The following is a 20,073-nucleotide window of genomic DNA, read 5'->3' on the forward strand; positions in this document are numbered from 1 at the left end:
CTCGAGAAATAGAAATATTTCGTAGTGCAGACTTGTGCTCTTGTCTGACTTCCGTGGCTTCTACAGTGAAGACGTAGTATGCGTTTAGAAGTGAATATCTCGCGAGCTATGTTGTTGTTCATAACTAATTATGTACAGTAGTAACCTATTGTTTCCCTGTTATTCAACTTATATTTTATTTAATTGCTAGACCATCGCCATCAGTAAGTGTTTTGCAGAAATGTACGCCATTCTCAAAAGTAGTTGTGCTATCATACTCATCATTTAAAGTCGTTAAGATAGTACCTATACATTTTATTTAATTGCAATCTTTCATTTATAAATTTCTACGTTCCATTCGTAATTGCGGAGTGATAGGAAACTTTGACCATTCGATTCATGTGAATATTCATATCGTATACTGTAGATTCAGCAGTATTTGGCTTATAATGCAGTAACTACGTATCCCAGCCACTAGACAATGAAACCCGCCAAAACTCTTAATACTTCAACTTTGAGTCTGAGGGTACGTAGTTGAGGTCCACCACCATATTTCATCATTATCTTAAAGCCCACACTGATTAGCCATTTTGAATTTCCTGTCGATCTCATTTTTTGACACGTTTCTATTTATTTTTGCCTACATCATTTACTGCATTTTTATATTTTCTCCTTTCATCAATTAAATTCAATATCTCTTCTGTTACCCATGGATTTCTACTAGCACTCGTCTTTTTCTCTAACTGATTCTCTGATGCATTAACTATTTCATCTCTCAAAGCTACTCATTCTTCTTCTACTTTATTTCTTTCCCCGTGCTTGTCAATCGTTCCCAAATACTCTCTCTGAAACTCTCTACAACCTCTGGTTCTTTCGTTTTATCCAGGTCTTATCTGCTTAAATTCCCAGCTTTTCGCAGTTTCTTCAGTTTTAAACTACAGATGATAGATTGTGGTCTGCGTCCACATCGGGCCCTGTATATGTGTGTGTGAAATCTTATGGGACTTAACTGCTAAGATCATCATTCCGTAAGCTTACACACTACTTAACCTAAATTATCCTAAGGACAAACACACACATCCATGCCCGAGGGAGGACTCGAACATCCTCCGGGACCAGCCGCACAGTCCATGGCTGCAGCGCTGTAGACCGCTTGGCTAATCCTGCGCGGCGGCCCCTGTAAATGTCTTAAAATTTAGAACCTGGTTATTAAATCTCTGTCTGACAATTATATAATCTATCTGCCACCTTCAAGTGTCTCCAGGCCTCTTCCACGTAGACAGCCTTCTATCACGACTCTTAGACCACTGTTAGCTATGATTAAGTTATGCTCTGTGCAAAATTCTGTGAGGCGGCTTCCTCTTTCATTTATTACCCCCATTCCAGATTCACCTCCTATTTTTCCTTCTCTTCGAATTCCAGTCTCCAATGACTATTAAATTTTCGTCCCCCTTCACTATCTGAATAATTTCTTTTACCTCATCATAAATTTCTTCAATCTCTTCGTCATCTGTGGCGCTAGTTGGCTTATAAACTACTGTGGTAGGCGAGAGCTTCGTGTCTATATTGGCTACAATAATACGTTCACTAAGCTACTCGTGGTAGCTTACTCGCCCTCCTATTTTTTAATTCATTGTTAAACTTGCTCCTGCATTACCCCTACTTGATTTTCTATTTATATAGGTAACTCTGTATTCATCTGACCAGAAGTCTTGTTCCTCCTGTCACCGAGCTTCACTGAGTCCCACTATATCTAGCTTAAACGTATCCGTTTCCGTTTTTAAATTTTCTTACCCACCTGCCCGAGTAAGGGATCCATTCCAAGCTACGATCCGTAGAAAGCCAGATTTCTTTCTCCTGTTAACACGTCCTCCTAAATAGTCCCCGCCCGGAGATCCGAATGGAGGACTATTTTACCTCCAGCATATTTTCCCCATGAGGACGCCTTCATCATTTGACCATATACTAAAGCTGGATGCTCTCAGGGAAATATTAAGGCTGTTGTTTCCCCTTGCTTTCAGCCGTTCGCAGTACCAGCACAGAAAAGACCGGTTTGGTTAATGCTACAAGGCCAGATGAGTGAATCATCGAGACTGTTGCCCCTGCTACTACTGAAAAGGCTGCTGCCCCTCTTCAGAAAAAGCACGTTTGTCTGCCCTGTCAACAGATACACCTCCGCTGAGGCTGCACCTACGGTACGGTTATCTGTATCACTGAGGCACGCAAGCCTCCTCACCAACGGCAGGGTCGATGGTTAATGGGAGGGAGTATAAGTCAATAAATCAGTGTGTCACTATAACTATAAGTTTGCCAGTGTTTCTGTGTTCTCCTCGTTCTCTTCTCATAGTGTTTTTTTCAGTGCATTATGAATAATTGAAGATGGCGACGAGTAAAATGCCCTTCTGCTGTTGTATCAAAAATGTGATACAACAGCAGCGATGAGTATGAGATAGGATCTGCTCAAGTTACAAGAGTTCTTTTTAATTTTACTCACCCACACACCATTGTCACTTGGTATTTATTTCTTGATATTTCATTTTATATGCCTCATACATTAGTGTGTGGACTTTTCACTCAGGACAAACCCTACTACTGAGACGAGTGAGTTATTTTGTGTGCCGCAACTAATCCAAATTTCTTGCAGGCATGGCTACTGCAGCACAAGGCCATTCTCTAACGCGTGCTATTGAGTTTCAGAGCGAGCAAATTTTATCAGTTGCTGCAAACCGTGACGCAGCTAAAAAAACAGCAGCAGAATCTGAAAGCAGCACGGCAACTGTTAGCCGCTGCCTACATCAGCCACTCTGCCATACCGCAGTTTCAACAAACAGCACGAAGACTAGCTCAACTAAGGTACACCATCTGCAAGACACGAAGAGCGAAGTATTTTTTCTTTCCGTAGTGGGCACCGAAGTTCACAGGCTGGCGGTGAACAGTTAGAGGTTGAGAATGTGGCTAGCAAGTTAACCAATTACATTGATGAACACACACTCGTGGCTGCTGCGTGGTTCAAGTTTTTCCGCCTTCAGTGGCCAATAGCTGAAACTCATTAACAGTGGAGTACTGAATTACAAAGTTTAACTAAGCATTATAAATTTATGTGTCGTTGTGGAATGTCACACAGTGATATGCTGCTTGACGGCATGACTCAAAATATTTGTGACGATAAAATTTGTGCTGCTATTTTAGAACAACCTGGTCGTTCTTTAGATCCAGTGTTGCAGTTAATTGAGGGTCACGAAACTTACGATTTAGCTAAGTTGAGATGCAAATGTCAAATATTATCTAACTGCACTGTGACAGTGTTGGTAGGGCTGTAGATTGTGAACAGTGCGGTCCGTGTGACACAGCGTGTGACGTAATATACTAAGGCAAGGAGTGTGATGCCGCGCCGGCGGAAGCCAGTAGAAAGGGAAAACATAACAGAGTCCTGCCCAAAGTGCTTTAGTCACCACTTTAGAGCTAGATGCCCAAGTCGCGACGCTATTTGTTGTTTATGCAACACACGGACGTTCTCCAGAGGCTCTTCATACTGCCGCTGTGTTTCGTTTTACATATTCATCCCGCAGCCAGGACCAAAGTTCACGGCCGCCTGCCACATACCAGATAGGTGGGCACGCTCTCATCGCTGATTCCATCATCACAGAAACTCATGAAGCCGTTGGCGATGCCTCTGTGCCCTGCCGCCTTCCTCTACCGGTCCTCCAGCATTCGAGAGTCCAGCCCAGTGGTTTGCCAGGCATACCCTTACGAGCTCAGGGCGAATACTGGGGAGAGGACGGGACCCTTCGCCATCTTCAGTCCCGGTTCCCATCACACGTGCTGTACCTGCACCCAATACCACTCCTTGGTGAATAGCACACTGACTGCCGCACCAAGACGTCGCAGCGGTGGCGTCACCAAAGAAGAGTAGAGTGGGCAGTTCGTAGTCAGCTCGACTACCGAAAAGACCGCCTTCTACTAGTTTATTTCGCACTGCATCTTGTGCTTCTAGCGAGTCCACACCAATACGTCTTCAGTAAACATTCTAGTTGGACAAGAACTGTTTACAATCCAGTCTCAGCTTCTGGAATAGAAGTTGAACTTCTCCAAAGTTGAGAATTCATCAATAAATATATGAGTTCTTGTCACTAATCATTATCAGTGGTCCAGTGTGCTCTTCGTTCTCCTCTCATAGTGTTTCCCTCAGCGCACTATAAATAGTAGAGGGTGGCGACGAGTAAAATCTCCCTGTAAGGTTGTATCAAAAGCGTGATGCAACAATTATCTATAATCCTGCATGTAAGAGTCATACTAAATGAAAGTCACTCGCCCAGTGTCTGTGGATAATTACGATATTGCAATGCTTTCATGATTGTTCTGAAGTACGATGTAGGCACATGGTTGACGACATATGGATTGGGTATGGTCATGAACCGTGTGTTGATGGCCTAACGATAAGGTGATCGCTATCGATAAGTGGGAAATCCGGGTTCGAGTCCTGGTCCGTCTTTAATTTTCAATGTCGTCGTTCTACATCTACATCCATACTCCGCAAGCCACCTGACGGTGTGTGGCGGAAGGTACCCTGAGTACCTCTATCGGTTCTCCCTTCTATTCCAGTCTCTGTTCGTGGAAAGAAGGATTGTCCGTATGCTTCTGTATGGGCTCTAATCTCTCTGATTTTATCCTCATGGTCTCTTCGCGAGATATACGTAGGAGGGAGCAATACACTGCTAGACTCCTCGGTTAAGGTATGTTCTCGAAACTTCAACAAAAGCCCATACCGAGCTACTGACCGTCTCTCCTACAGAGTCTTCCACTGGAGTTTATCTATCATCTCCGTAACGCTTTCGCGATTACTAAATGATCCTATAACGAAGCGCGCTGCTCTCCGTTGGATCTTCTCTATCTCTTCTATCAACCCTATCTGGTATGGATCCCACACTGCTGAGCAGTATTCAAGAAGTGGGCGAACAAGCGTACTGTAACGTACTTCCTTTGTTTTCGGATTGCATTTCCTTAAGATTCTTCCAATGAATCTCAGTCTGGCATCTGCTTTACCGACGATCAACTTTATATGATCATCCCAGATAATTTATGGAATTAACTGCTTCCAGGTGCTGACCTGCTATTTTGTAGCTAAATGATAAGGGATCTACCTTTCTATGTATTCGCAGCACATTACACTTGTCTACATTGAGATTCAATTGCCATTCCCTGCACCATGCGTCAATTCGCTGCAGATCTTCCTGCATTTCAGTACAATTTTCCATTGTTACAACCTCTCGATACACCACAGCATCATCTGCAAAAAGCCTCAGTAAACTTCCGATGTCATCCACAAATCCACAAGGTCATTTATGTATATTGTGAATAGCAACGGTCTTACGACACTCCCCTGCGGCACACCTGAAATCACTCTTACTTCGAAAGGCTTCTCTCCTTTGAGAATAACATGCTGCGTTCTGTTATCTAGGAACTCTTCAATCCAATCACACAATTGGTCTGATAGTCCATATGCTCTTACTTTGTTCATTAAACGACTGTGGGGAACTGTATCGAACGCCTTGCGGAAGTCAAGAAACACGGCATCTACCTGTCAACCCGTGTCTATGGCCCTCTGAGTCTCGTGGACGAATAGCGCGAGCTGGGTTTCACACGACCGTCTTTTTCGAAACCCATGCTGATTCCTACAGAGTAGATTTCTAGTCTCCAGAAAAGTCATTATACTCGAACATAATACGTGTTCCAAAATTCTACAACTGATTCCATTACACGGTTGATGGTTGTACGTATTCGCAAATGCGAATACATTTAATACAGTTCTCACTCAAGCAGATCCACAAGTTGCTTCACAACCACTGAATATAACGCGATTGCCAGCAGCCCTCAGCAGACGAAGGCGGTCACCCATCCAAGTACTAGCGAAGCCTGACAGATCTGAACTTCGGTGATCTGACGGGTATCGGTGTTACCACTGCTGCCAAGTAAGAATCATGAAAACTGAGGAGTTTAGTGATTAGTGTCAGTTGAGGGGAATTTCTGGAAGATTATATGTAAAAATGTTTCAACACACACCCTTTCCTCTTTTTAAAAAGGAAAAGTTCATATTAGGTTTGGTATTTTACGACTAGTTATTGTGCCGTCGCTAGACGTCACACGTCCGTGCCAATTTGAAGACCAGCGAGAATAGAACTTCGGCGTCATTAGAAGTACAACGCGAGGGTTCTTCCAGCGAAGCGTCCGGAGTCACTGTGTAAGGCCGTTGTGTACGATTAACGGAACGCCGAATACCACAGAAACAGGAAGGTCGACTACCCCTAAGAGTGCAACATTGCCACCAGAAAACAGAGTGAAGCGGTGAAGCGGCAAGCATTGAGAGGTGTGCCTGGGGAGCTATTGGTCGGCGGACAGCTTGGAAGAAGAGTGCGTTGTTTCATGGAGACAGTACGCAGGCCCGGTGTGTTGTTTGTAAAGCAGTCTGTGCTGTGCGCTTGTTTGAGTGTGAGAACTAGGGTTAAACGATGAGCTTCGTGTGTGTACCTGTTTTCTTGTCGCAGCTGTCTCCACGCACTTTGTACGTCTGCGTGTTGCACGGTCAGTGTTGTATTTGCAGGGAGCAGAATGCATAATTGTATGTCGGACACGTGCACCCTTTCTGTTTGAGCTTGATTGTATTAATTCACACTTCTGTCCATTGTTTATGGGACTAATTTTGTGCAGGAGCTTTAGCTGAATTGTAGATTTCCGTAAGAGTGCTCAGTGAATTAAATTGGTTTGGTCTTGCCCTTCCGTACGTTTTACAATAACAGACTGTTCGACGTATGTCAGGCGTAGTTAACGCGCAATGTATAATTCATCAAGGCCGCAGACCCTATTAACCGACACTGACCTTCCTTTGTATTCTGTAGACTAAATTTATTTTGCACTCTCCTTTCATTTACATTCTCCGTAATAGCGTAAATTTGTTTTCCGCTTTCCATTTATTAATTATCAATGTGTATTTTATCTTTTGTGCTGTGTAATTTCGGTTAGGTTTCTGTTTTCTTTCTCTTTGAAAAATTCTGTAAATTCATGAACTGATTTTTAATGTTTTTTTTATTATTACTCCTTTTGGTCTTTGAGGTTGCGCAATCACCGTTGTTTAATTTACGTGCAATTGCCTGTTGCGTTTAACCTTCTTTTGCGGAAGCTTTTTCTTGTCAGTAAATTCTAATTGCTGTCTCCGGTATCCAGCTGACTGATCCAAAGTTAGAAACTTTTTTTTCAAATTTTGTAAATTTAAGATCGTGTGTATTCATTAAGTAATTGGTTAAACATATTTGTTCAATCACAGCTCAACCTAATTCTCTCTCTTTCCTTACCATAATTACGGTTCCCTAAGTTGCGACTGTTTAAGTGTAGTCAACAGGTCTAATGCATTACTAAAGAATTGTTTCACTAACGTTGCCACCGTTTAAAGGTATTTGAGTATTTAGTCCATTGTTCACGTCAAGATAATATTAAAGATGGTTGAAAGTGTATACAGGTAATTCATGCCTTAAAGAGTTATGATTTTTGTAAATATTGGCTTTAAAATAAATGTGGAAATGCTTACTACTGATTTGTAAATGTCTTTAGTGCTCCTTAGGGATATTTATTTGTCTAATTACCCCAACAGGCTTATGTGTATGTAGCTGTTAAGCTGTCATATAGTTTGACAATTGTCACCGGGCCTGTAGCGAAGTACAATATTCTGATTGTTCTTATTAACAAACTTTTTACTGTGTGGTACGTCCTTGTTAAAAACGAGCATGTTGCACTTCACGCACTGATGCCCATTATACCGTGCACATGAATAAGTATTTAAAATGTCATGTCACACATTCCCACTGTATACGGTACCTACTTTTGCTTGTTCATTACTGTAGTCCACTAATTTCATGAACACAATGTTGCTGTGCTGCCTCAAATCGGCCGCCTTTACGTCCCATTCACCACGGAATGTACTGCATACTACCTGCATTTACACAGAATGATCATGCGAACTTCAAGAATGATTCATACCGGTACAGGTACGACTATGACGATATTGAAACACCTAGTTAAATACTCAGGACAGAACAGGTAGTTGGAATTGTGGAAAGGGGCCAAAAATGAGCGGTTGTCAGTTACGCTCCAACACATGTAGCTTTATTTAGTTGCCCAAACATTACAGCGCAAATTTCCGAGCTTAATTATCGACTGAATATGAAACACAATCTTATGGCTTAAGGGCACCACCTCTTTAATTTTTAAAAATGCTCAAGGCCCATGATTGAAAACACAACTACAATAAATTTTAAAAAGGCAGAAAGCAAAATATTTTATCCTTCAATAATATTTCAAATGAGGCTGAAGGCAAGCAAGGAATTTTAATTTTAAAACGGCTGAAGGCCCATGATTTAAAGAAACAAAACTACAATAAATTTTGAAAGGCAGAGGCCCAAAGCTTTATCCTTAAGGGGAGTTGGAATGCCGGAAAATGGAAAAAATTCACATTTTCAGTTTTTAACCTTATAACTTAATTTGAAATTTTCTGCTTAAAATGGTGCAAAATTTGTTAAGAAATTCCAATTGGAAGTATTTTTATTTAATTTTTCAAAATTACATGTGCGCCCAGCAAAGTTACCCATCTTGTGATTTGTACACATTTAAATCTTCGCATTTCCGAAAACATTACATATAGAAGGCTGTGGATTTCACTCTTCAGTTGTAGAATCTTTGATCCTTCCATAGGTACCATTGTTTTTACGACTAGCTGTGTTTATTGTTCAGTTTTTGATCTGTGAGTGTTTGTTTTGAGCCTCGAGTTTAGTTTGTCGCTCATTTGGAGTTTGTTATCTGTCTTGTTTTGACTTTCAGTGGTGAGTGCGTAGTTTCTACGATGCCTAGGAGTGCATCATTATTTAAAAAGCGAAAGTTTCGCGGTAATAGATTTACAAATAACGTTTGTTCAAGTGATTCTGCTTCAGCACCTGTTGATGCTGGTGAAAGTTCTGACGTTTGTACAGCTGAGATGTGTGAAGGAGACACGCCCACCAGTGCATCAAAAAAGAAGTTATCAAACTGTGCAAGTGAAATTACAGATGAAGCTTCTAATGAACAATATGTTTTAGTCGACTTTCCTGTTTTTACTGAGTTTATGAAGAAATGTTTGTGTTGTAATCTTTGTGGAGGTTCTTTTGATATGAACATAACAAAATCTATAGGACTTTCCTGCAAAATTGCTATAGTTTGTGCCAGTTGTGAAAATGAGACCTGTTTTTGGAGCTCTAAAACATGCAGTAGCAATTTGTTTGAGAGTAATATCAGGCTAATGTATGCAATGAGAGCAATTGGTAAAGGACATACTGCTGCTCAAACATTTTGTGCCATAATGAATCTTCCACCTCCACCTGCTAAAATTGACAATTACACTGAAGTGATAGGAGATGCTGTTCAGTCTGTAGCAGATTTATCAATGAAAGCTGCTGCCAGTGAAGCAAAATATATAAATGAAGGAAACCCAGATATCCCTGTTGCTTTTGATGGAACCTGGCAGAAAAGGGGTCACACATCCAAAAATGCTGTTGCTACTGTTACTAGTGTGGACAGCGGTAAAGTTTTGGACTATGAAGTGCTCACTAAACATTGTTACCATTGTGCATCTGGTAAGATAGAAGCAGCTCACATATGTAGCAAGAATTATGAAGGTACGAGTGGAGGCATGGAGGCTGCCGCTGCTGTGAAAATGTTTAGCAGATCAGAAAAAGAACGGGGAGTATTTTACACAAAATTCCTTGGAGATGGGGACTCCAAGGCATACAAAAGTGTTACAGAATCCATGCCATATGTCAATAAGACAATAACTAAACTAGAATGTGTCGGTCATGTTCAGAAACGAATGGGCACTCGTCTAAGGAAACTGAAACAGAATCTGAAGGACAAAATTTTGTCAGATGGTAAAACCATTAGAGGTCGCCTGTCAGATAAAATTATAAATGAATTACAACAATACTATGGTATGGCAATAAGAAATAATGCAAATAATTTGCAGGAAATGAGACAAGCTGTATGGGCCACATATTTACATCGATCATCAACTGATGATAATCCTCAACATTTTGCTTGTCCAGATGGTCCTCAGTCATGGTGCAATTATAGAAAATCTCAAGCTACTGGGGATCCTTATCACCATATAAATTATATTCCATTGGCTGTTATGGAAGTAATTAAACCAATATATAGAGACTTGGGGCATCCTGATCTTCTGCGAAAATGTCTTCATGGTTGTACCCAGAATCAAAACGAGTCGTTCAACAACCTCATTTGGACTCGTGTACCTAAGAATGTATTTGTTGGGATAAAAACATTGAAATGGGGAGTCAGTGATGCTGTTATTTCATTCAATGATGGTCATATGGGTAGGCTAAAGGTCATGGCAAGGCTCGGCATTGCTCCTGGTATCAACACCATCAGAGGTCTTCAGCTTCTGGACAGCGTGCGAGTAAGGAAGGCTCAGTATGCAGCTGAATTTAATACAAAAAAAGCAAGGGCAGCAAGGAGAAGAAAGCTTCTAGGTGAAGAAGAAGAACTAGAAGATGACCCTGATTACTCTGCTGGACACTTTTGATAATAGAATAAAAGGTATTTGTGAATTTTCATAATAAATTACTTTAATCGCATTTTCTGGCATTTGACATTTTTAGTGTTACATGTACCTTTATCTCATAAACCACTCAACCAACAACATTCAAATTTTCAGAAATGCTGCAAAACAGTTCAAAGAGGCCACTGAACTAGAATCATGACAAGAACTGGCTTATTCTCTGAACTAGGGAAGTTTATGTTATACTTTTTCCAATAAAAAATGGCTTAATGGTAAAAAATTCATAAATACTATACCAACAAAAAGAAAACATTGGTTCTAGTTCAGTGGGCTCACAATATATGCTGAAAACCTCTGCCAGAATTTCAAAGTTCTGAAGATAATAGTTCCAAAGAAAAAGGTACACAAAGTTAGCAAATTTAACATTGGCGAGATAGGGCATTCCAACTCCCCTTAAATAATTTTAAAAAAAGGAGGCTTCCCAAACAATGCAAGACCTGACAAATGAGGAACTTTCAATTTTAAAACGGCTGAAAGCCCATTATTTAAAACCCAATTAAAAGCATACAAATTCAAACCGTCGGCTGTGAGCCGTCAAAATACACAATCAAACACCAATAAGAAAAGGCAGTACAGCCAGCGGTGCTCTGAAGTTTCCGGGCGTCGCTCTGCACTTGAAATATTAACGTTCGCTTAGGGGAGACAGGTAGCCCAACTATATCCGATCCGCCGCCAACCCAACCAAGAGACAGTCAACGGGTCCACCGACAAGACGACTTGCTTTCCACCCGACCAGTACACAAGGAACTCAGAAGGCAAAACGTAAAAGGCGTAGCCGTCCACTACCAAGTATGCATAAGCTGTCAAAACTACACACACGTGTTGGACAGCGACAACACTGTGAGGAAAGGACACTGCCTGAATTTTCCGTCATCTGCCAGGGCAGGTAACCGGAACGCTAACGGCCACAAGGCAGAAAATTCCGCTGGTGCACTTGGACTTCTAAAAGCAATACAGTAAAACTCCACCGGATGACAGCCAAACTTTCGCCAACTCGAACACTCACTGTTACTCACCGGAATACCCCAAACAGCCAACCATGAAAACCAACGTCACAATGTGACCAGACTGGCTTCGGTAATTTCATCACCACTCAACTTTGATGTCCTGGGTTGGTGAGCCACGAACCTCGTAGCAATCGGAACAGCTCCCATACACTCCGACACAGCGTAAAGACCGCCAGCGGGCGGGGAAGAAAGTCGACCATATCCTTTCAGAGGAACAGGCTCGGCATTTACCTTGAGCGATTTAGGGACATCACGGGAAACCTAAATCAGGATGGCTGGGCTTGGGTTTGAACCAACGTTCTCCAGGATGTGAATCCAGTGTGCTAACCACTGCGCCACCTACAACTAAGGAAAGAGCATTTGCATGCTCGCGTATACTGATTGCTCGTCGCAATGGTGAGGGTTAGCATTCTCAACATCCCGTACATAACTATTGTAACTATAGACTCTCGTGGATGTGGCTGAGAAAAGTGCACATAAATAAAATGAGGATCAAATATACACTGATTCAATGTGCCTCGATCTCCGAAGTCAGTTATTTCGTATACTTCCTCTGATTGTTGCAGTTGCTTGTAATGTTATTCCCAAAATATAATGTTAGCAAACCCAGTGCACAGAAAACAAATGTAAAAAATCGTTCAAATAACGATTAGAAGGTTTTCGTATTCCAATGGAAGGATTCAGACATGGACTTGTCACTTTTAACTCTGATGTTTAAGAAACAGCATTTCTTCGCTCAAACTGATACACATTCACTTCTTTTTTAAACAAACATTTGTACCACCAAATTGAATCACGCTGTGTGTGACGCTTAGGTGGGCAAATTCCGTGGATGTGTCTCTACGTTTGGTAAGTTTTACCTCAGTTATCGATCACACAGTTATCGATCACACAGTTATACCTATTTCCCTGGTTGCTTTACGTTTTCTAAAAGCCCATTGTTTGTAATCTATCAGATTATTCACAAATTTCTTTCCACTCTTCTGTACATTATGCTTTTCTTAGCCACAGAAAAAGTGGCAGGTTTACTAAAACTCAAACCAGGGTCTAGTAATACTGGTACTAGTGGATTTTTGCTATAGCGGTCACTTCAACCATCATCTACCGAGTCGGCAGATGATGGTTGAAGTGATCACTGTAGCAAAAACGTACTAAAATTGCTAGCCTCTGTTTTGATCAGAACTGAGGTAGAATCTTCCTACACGTAGGTCAGGGGCCTCATGATGGCGTAGTTAAGCGCTGAAACTAGAGATAAATAAACTTGACGGCTGAAAGGTGTTTAATTTGACATCCTACATGGAGAGTGGTTATCAATGACATCACTAGACGTCATGGTTTCTGTCGAAAGGGGCAGCGAACAGTGGCGATATTCACAGGTGATTGCTGGCAGTGTGTGGAAAGCATGCTCTGTTACGAAAAGCGCTCTTGCAATATGGGGACACCCGTCCCCATATGAATCGGGAGACTACTGCTGTCATTCCTGAAAGAAGTTACAGGTACTGCTACGACCACCGTATGCTCTTGTCCCCTTTATGTTCTGTAGGCCTCCTCGAACCACTTTTCCACTTTTCTGGAGTCTGTCCCACCCACCACAGAACAACTCCTAGCAGTTCCTTGAAGAAATGACGCCCATGCAGACCATTCTTTAGAGACCCGAAGACGTGGTAATCAGAACAAGAGAATACGGTGTGTGTGGCAGTAGCTGGAACCGTATTTCAGGAGTGGATTTTCGTCTCGTATGGAGACGAGTGTTGCAGGAGCACTTTTCGTAGTGGTACACACTCTCCACACACTGCCAGCAGTCACCTGTAAATATGAGCACCGTTCTTTGCCTCTTTCCACAGAAACCATCTCGTATGGTGCTGTCCTTAATGCACTCCATGCTGCCCGCTCACTTAATGACAGAAGCTGGGGAAACGGGTTGTACCGCACAGGGATTACATTCTAGTTACCTGCCACCTACGGCTAGACCAGAATACTATACAGGATGTTACAAAAAGGTACGGCCAAACTTTCAGGAAACATTCCTCACACATAAATAAAGAAAAGATGTTATGAGGACATGTGCCCGGAAACGCTTAATTTCCATGTTAGAGCTCATTTTAGTTTCGTCAGTATGTACTGTACTTCCTCGATTCAATGGAGCACGTTACCATGATTTCATACGGGATACTCACTCTACCTGTGCTGCTAGAACATGTGCCTTTACAAGTACGACACAACATGTGGTTCATGCACGATGGAGCTCCTGCACATTTCAGTCGAAGTTTTCGTACGCTTCTCAACAACAGATTCGGTGACCGATGGATTGGTAGAGGCGGACCAATTCCATGGCCTCCACGCTCTCCTGGCCTCAACCCTCTTGACTTTCATTTATGGGGGCATTTGAAAGCTCTTGTCTACGCAACCCTGGTACCAAATGTAGAGACTCTTTGTGCTCGTATTGTGGACGGCTGTGATACAATACGCCTTTCTCCAGGGCTGCATCAGCGCTTCCGGAATTCCATGCAACAGAGGGTGGATGCATGTATCCTCGCTAACCGAGGACATTTTGAACATTTCCTGTAACAAAGTGTTTGAAGTCACGCTGCTACGTTCTGTTGCTGTGTGTTTCCATTCCATGATAATGTGATTTGAAGAGAAGTAATAAAATTAGCTCTAACATGGAAAGTAAGCGTTTCCAGACACATGTCCACATAACATATTTTCTTTCTTTGTGTGTGAGGAATGTTTCCTGAAAGTTTGGCCGTACCTTTTTGTAACACCCTGTATATACTGATCAGCCAGTACATTCTGACCACCGATCTGCTGAGGATATAAACCCGTCCAGGAGACAGATGTGTCACATGGCGCGGAAATGACTGTTGGTCATGCACATGCACTTTGTGGTAACAGTCGGCGTGCTGTCCATGTGCAGAGTGGGGAAGGCGCGGTATCTATTTGAGTAAGGCAGATTGTGGTAGCCCAGAGACTTGGCCCCAGTATTTCTCAAAATGCACGACTTGTCTGGTTTTAGAAGAGTGCTGTGGGGAGAGGCGAAACCAAGGTGAAACTACGTCCAGACGTCGTGTGATTGGACGGCCACACCTCATTGTAGATATGGACATCGTAGCCTGGACATCTAGTAAAACAGGACCGGTGGCGAAGTTTGATACTGACCAGAGTACAAGTGTTTCTCAACACGCCTCTGCATGCGACGACCCGCGCATATGCCAATGTTAGCATCACGACGTCGGCAACTACGACTAAATGGGCACGTGACCATCGTCACTGGACTTTGGCGCATGGGCTGATCAATCCCAGTACCTACTTCATCAGGCCTATGGCAGGGCGCGGATCAGTCGCCTTCCAGAGGAACAGGTCATTGACACCTGTACTGGGGGATGGAGCAAGCGAGCGATGGCTCCATTATTCTCTGGGGAACGTTCACATGGACATCCATAAGTATAGTGCCACTCGAGCAAGGTACCACGACGGATAGATAGTATCGTAAACTGGTTGCAGAACTCGCATACACCTTCTTGACCATCATGTTCTCCGACGACAGTGGCATTTTTCAAAAAGGTAATGCATCATGCGGCCAGGAGTGTGATAGAGTGGTTCGAGGAACACCGTGGTGATGTGCTGCCCCCACTCGTCAGATACGAACCAGATCGAACATACCTGGGATATGACTGAACGTGGCATTAGGTCTCATTGCAGCCCTCCGCGGAATTTACGGGAATCAGGTGACATGTGTGCAGACATGGCACCAGCTCCCTTCAGCGGCCTACCAAGGCTTCACTAGTGTCTCCGCTGTTATCAGTGCCAAGGGTAGACTTATCGGCTATTGGGTAGGTGGTCGTAATGTTTTGACCCATCATTCTACATAGTGATGGTGAGTGAAATCGCGCACCATGAATGATGGGAAAAAATATAATGTAAATCAATAGTGAACGCCCCTCACATGTAACTATGAGGCTTTCTATATTCTGGGTAGTGTTTACAGCGCCACACTATGAACTAAGTCCTAAAATTGTTCCCGGGCATACAGCATCGGTGTAAGCGGCAGACCAGTAGACAGTGCACAGATTCCGTACTGTGCGGTGCACCGCTGGTCTGACGGTCTCCTGCCCGCCCAGAAGGAAGCAGGAGGCCGGCAGCTCCCGCTTGGCCAGCGGCACCACGGCGAAACTTTGATCTTACGCAAAGAACTCACCGCAAACTCCGGCCCGCGGCGATGTACCAGCCGAGTGAAGCCACTAAATTGCATAAAATCTCTCGCAAAACACAACCGCTACCGTCCCATCCTACCCACAAAATCCTCTGTGCGCCGTACATTTAATACCGCTTCTCTTCAAAAGTTCGCTTTTATGAAGATGAACTCCTGGCCGGGGGGTGCAACTGCTTCTGACTCTCGGCAGGCTAGAGTGAAGCCGTCGCTGCCACTGGCTGTATACGGCCAAGAGCAATCCGAGTTTACTCAAACATAGACTGTAATTAAATTGCGACAGGCTGCAGCTGTGTCGTAGTGGAGCTAGTGTCGTTGACCCTCGTCACTTTCCCATTATCGTTGTACAAGGGCGTCGTTTAACATATCAGTACATATAAAGAAAACGGATGCACTGCATAAGTAGATACAACATTATCATAAAAACTGAGGTGAGGTTCTCCGATTAGAAATCCAAACAGTCTATTATGTACTATCACATACGCTGTACCCCCAAGGCTCGGTTCTGGTACCTCTACTATTTCACATTTATATTAATGATTTTTTATAAATATGGTTGCTTTCGAAACCATCGTATTTACTTATAATGCAACACTTCTACTTACTGCAGAAATTACTAGAAATCTCAGCAGTCCGTTAACTGTGTCACAAAGCTAATCAGCAGCACGTTACATGATAACCAACGGTACAATGAGTGAAATAGGGGAGAAAAATCTGTGGAAGGAATAGTCAGAAGCTGGCAGGTGTTGAGTGGCCAGAGAGAAGCAGCGAAAGGATTAATTTAAGCTTGTGATAGAATCAGGAAAACGAGGTTGCAAAGAAAGATGACAACTGGGAACAGGGAAGACAGAAGAGGTGTAGAACGAAAGTTAAAAGGTGGAGATCGAAGGGAAGAGACTAGGAAAACGACAGGCGCCTAATAACGACATAGTGGTGAAAGAGGGTGAGCAGAAAGAGAATAAAAATGGAAAGGAATATCTGAAGAAGGAGTATAGGAGAGTAGGGTAAGTATAGTAAAATTATTATTGTCAGTCATTTCTGTGTGTGAAGAGATTGATCGCTGATCGCAGACACGTCTTCCGATATGTTTGATGCAGCGCGCTATCAATGTGAGAGCAACATTTGCACTCTATGTCGTCATTTATTTGCTGCCTATATTCCAGTCTCTGCCCTCCCCTACAGTTCCTATTCTCTAACGTTCCCTCTACTATTGTGGAGGTACACTCCCTGATGTTGCATGGGGGCTTAATTAAATATAATTGAAAACAATTTTTTTATTTTTCGTTCGTAGCAGTATGTCCGATTACGCTGTGTCTCGTAAACGGTGGCCCTGATCAGTTTTAGTACGCAATCTGACTGCATAGAACAACAACAAAGAATGAAATGAAAATTTCCTGTTAACACAATTAATTAATTAAGTCCCCAGCAACTATAAAACCTACGAAACCAAAGCACAAGTGTAATTGTTCTGTGTGTGGGAGTGTGACTCAACGTACACATCTGGCACGGTTCTTCTTCAATAAGGAAAGAAATTTTAAATATCATTTATACTGAAGTAATTAAAAAATAGAAATACTATAATTGCGTAAGGAAAGCAGAATTACACTCTAATACAAGAACACAAGCCAGATGCTTTGTTGACTGAACCTGTAATGACGCTTTATTTAAGATATTGATATAATAAAAAGAAAAGGAAATTTTTTTTTTCTTTTACCTTCATGTATTGACGAAAATCACTGTAATCATTACAATATATCTCCACACCGACTCTCTACTACCACATCTCAACAAGAACTCTCCACCACGACCTCTCGCCAAGCACTCTTCACTAGCACATCTCAACAAGCACTCACTGCTACGAGTTCTCCCCAAGCACTGCCAGTGGAGGCTGCTGAATAATACTCTTTGGCGCAATCTCTGGCGCTGTGGCTCAGTGTAGCCACCTTTCAATGTATAAACACATGTCCTATTACCGTGTCTCTTCTTGATGTCCGTGTTTTCCATATGCTTCTTTCTCAACCGGTCCTGCGGAGAAGCTCCTCAGTCTCTGCCTTATCTGTCCACCTGATTTTCAATGTTCTTCTATACCATCTCGTCTTAAAAGCTTCGATTCTCTTTCGCTCCTGCCTTACTACTGTCGATGATTCGCTGCTATACAATTCTGTGCTCCAAACGTACTATCACGCTCACAAGTATCTGAACGATTTGAACTGCGTTTTGATTTTCATAAGCTACAAACAGCAAGCAGTTTCAAATCAGAGAAGCAAACAGTACAGATATATCTTTTCAACGGCAAGGAACACGACTTATAGAGCAATGAAGAAAATGAAACAAGCAAATAAGCACAGTGCAAGGTCTATAATGTTAGATAATGTGGGAAACTACACTACTGATGATTAACCTTCACGCGCTCGCGTGGACGGTGAAGTGACCGCCTTTTTGCAATTTCGCGCCATACTTACTCCACAAAGGTAACGAGGCGGCGGGAGGGACATGTATTCTCTAGTTGCAGCTTTTTCCGACAGATGCTGCTCGAAGTTCGTCCAAGTCGCACCTCTCTGCCTCTCAGGACAAGTTCAAATAGGTCCGAACACGTTCGGCGGTCAGTTTACCGCCTTGCGAGCGCTTACGAGACTTTGTTCTACTCGTCTACTTCGGAATGTAAGTATTTCTTTTTGTAATTCCCCATAATTCCTCAATTTTATAGACTCTTCCAATTCTCTAGTGAATGTGGATTACTTTCTATAAATTTTGCCATTCACAAATTCTGCTTTTCTTTCTACTTTAGCACATCGTCATTCTAAGAAATTTCTGTTGGCAAAAGTAACAATTATTTTTAATTTTTAAAGGGAACGACGAAACCTTACGTCTGATGACATACATCGAATCTAGGCTGAATTGGAGAGGGAGGGAGCAGAGGGGAAACGCCATGAGGAATCCCTACAAGATGACGTTTCCGATGACCCAGATTATGAACAAGAAGGGATTGAAGATGATATACATCAAAGTGAGTCGGAAATTGATTTAGAAAACGGGGGACAAAATGACATAGATCTACAGGAGCTACCACCAAATGACATCAGATTTTATATAGGTAAGGACATGGAAACTATTTGGGCTAGTAGTGCCAATATTACCAGCACAAAATCAAATTCAAAAAATATAATCAAAACTACCAGGTCCTAGAGGACAAGCCAGACAATGTGAAACTTGACTGGAAAGTTTTCAGTGTATAATAACTCCCGAAATGGTAGAGGGGATCGTAAGGTACACGAATATTTATATTGAAAGGAAAAAAATTGGCACGTCAAGCACTGGCAGTTGGAAGCAGTGACTCTGAAGTACGTGAAAGGGATTAGAAGCCGACAACAACGGCTGAAATGCTAGCATTGTTTGGTGCTCTGTTTTTGATTGCGGTCAAAAGAGGAAACCGTGCAAATTTCTCTGAATATTTCAGTAGCAACGGAACAAGTCTAACAATTTTGAGAGCCAATTTCACCCTAAACAGATTTAGATTTTTGCTACGAGCTATAAGATTTGATGATCAAAACACGAGATTGGAACGTCAAGCAACGGACAAACTTGCTCCTAAACGAGAAATTTTACCTTCTTTCATTGATAACAACCAAAAATCATTCAGTTTAGGGAAATTTGTCACTGTTGATGAGACGTTGGTTGCGTTTAGAGGACGATGTTCATTCATCCAGTACATGTCTCAGAAACCAGCCAAATATGGGTTAAAAATGTATGTATTGTGTGATGCACGCACTTTTTATACATATAATTTAGAAGTATACTGCAGAAAACAAGTGCCAGGCCCTAACGTACTCACCAACAAACCATACGACTTGGTCGCTAGATTGGTTGAATGCATAGAAAAACAAATAGAAATGTAACAACTGATAATTAATTTTCAAGTTAGCCGTTGGCTGAATACCTCCTTAGCAAAGGCCTCACTTTTTTTGGTACAATGAGAAAAAAAAAGAAATTCCCCAGAATTTGTGACAGTAAATGGAAATGCAGCGGCAGGAGACTACATGGTCGGTTGTCAAGATGACAACACTTTGATTTCTATGATAACAAAAAAAAAAAGGGAAAGCTGTAGTAGTGCTCTCCACAATGCATGATAGCGACATCATTGATGAAGATACCAAAAAACCTGTACAAATCACAGACTATAATTCAGTCAAATGTGGAGTTGATACTGTAGACCTCATGTGCTCCAG

The sequence above is a fragment of the Schistocerca piceifrons genome, chromosome 2 (assembly GCF_021461385.2).
Source record: "Schistocerca piceifrons isolate TAMUIC-IGC-003096 chromosome 2, iqSchPice1.1, whole genome shotgun sequence".
In the NCBI taxonomy this organism is placed as follows: Eukaryota; Metazoa; Arthropoda; class Insecta; order Orthoptera; family Acrididae; genus Schistocerca; species Schistocerca piceifrons.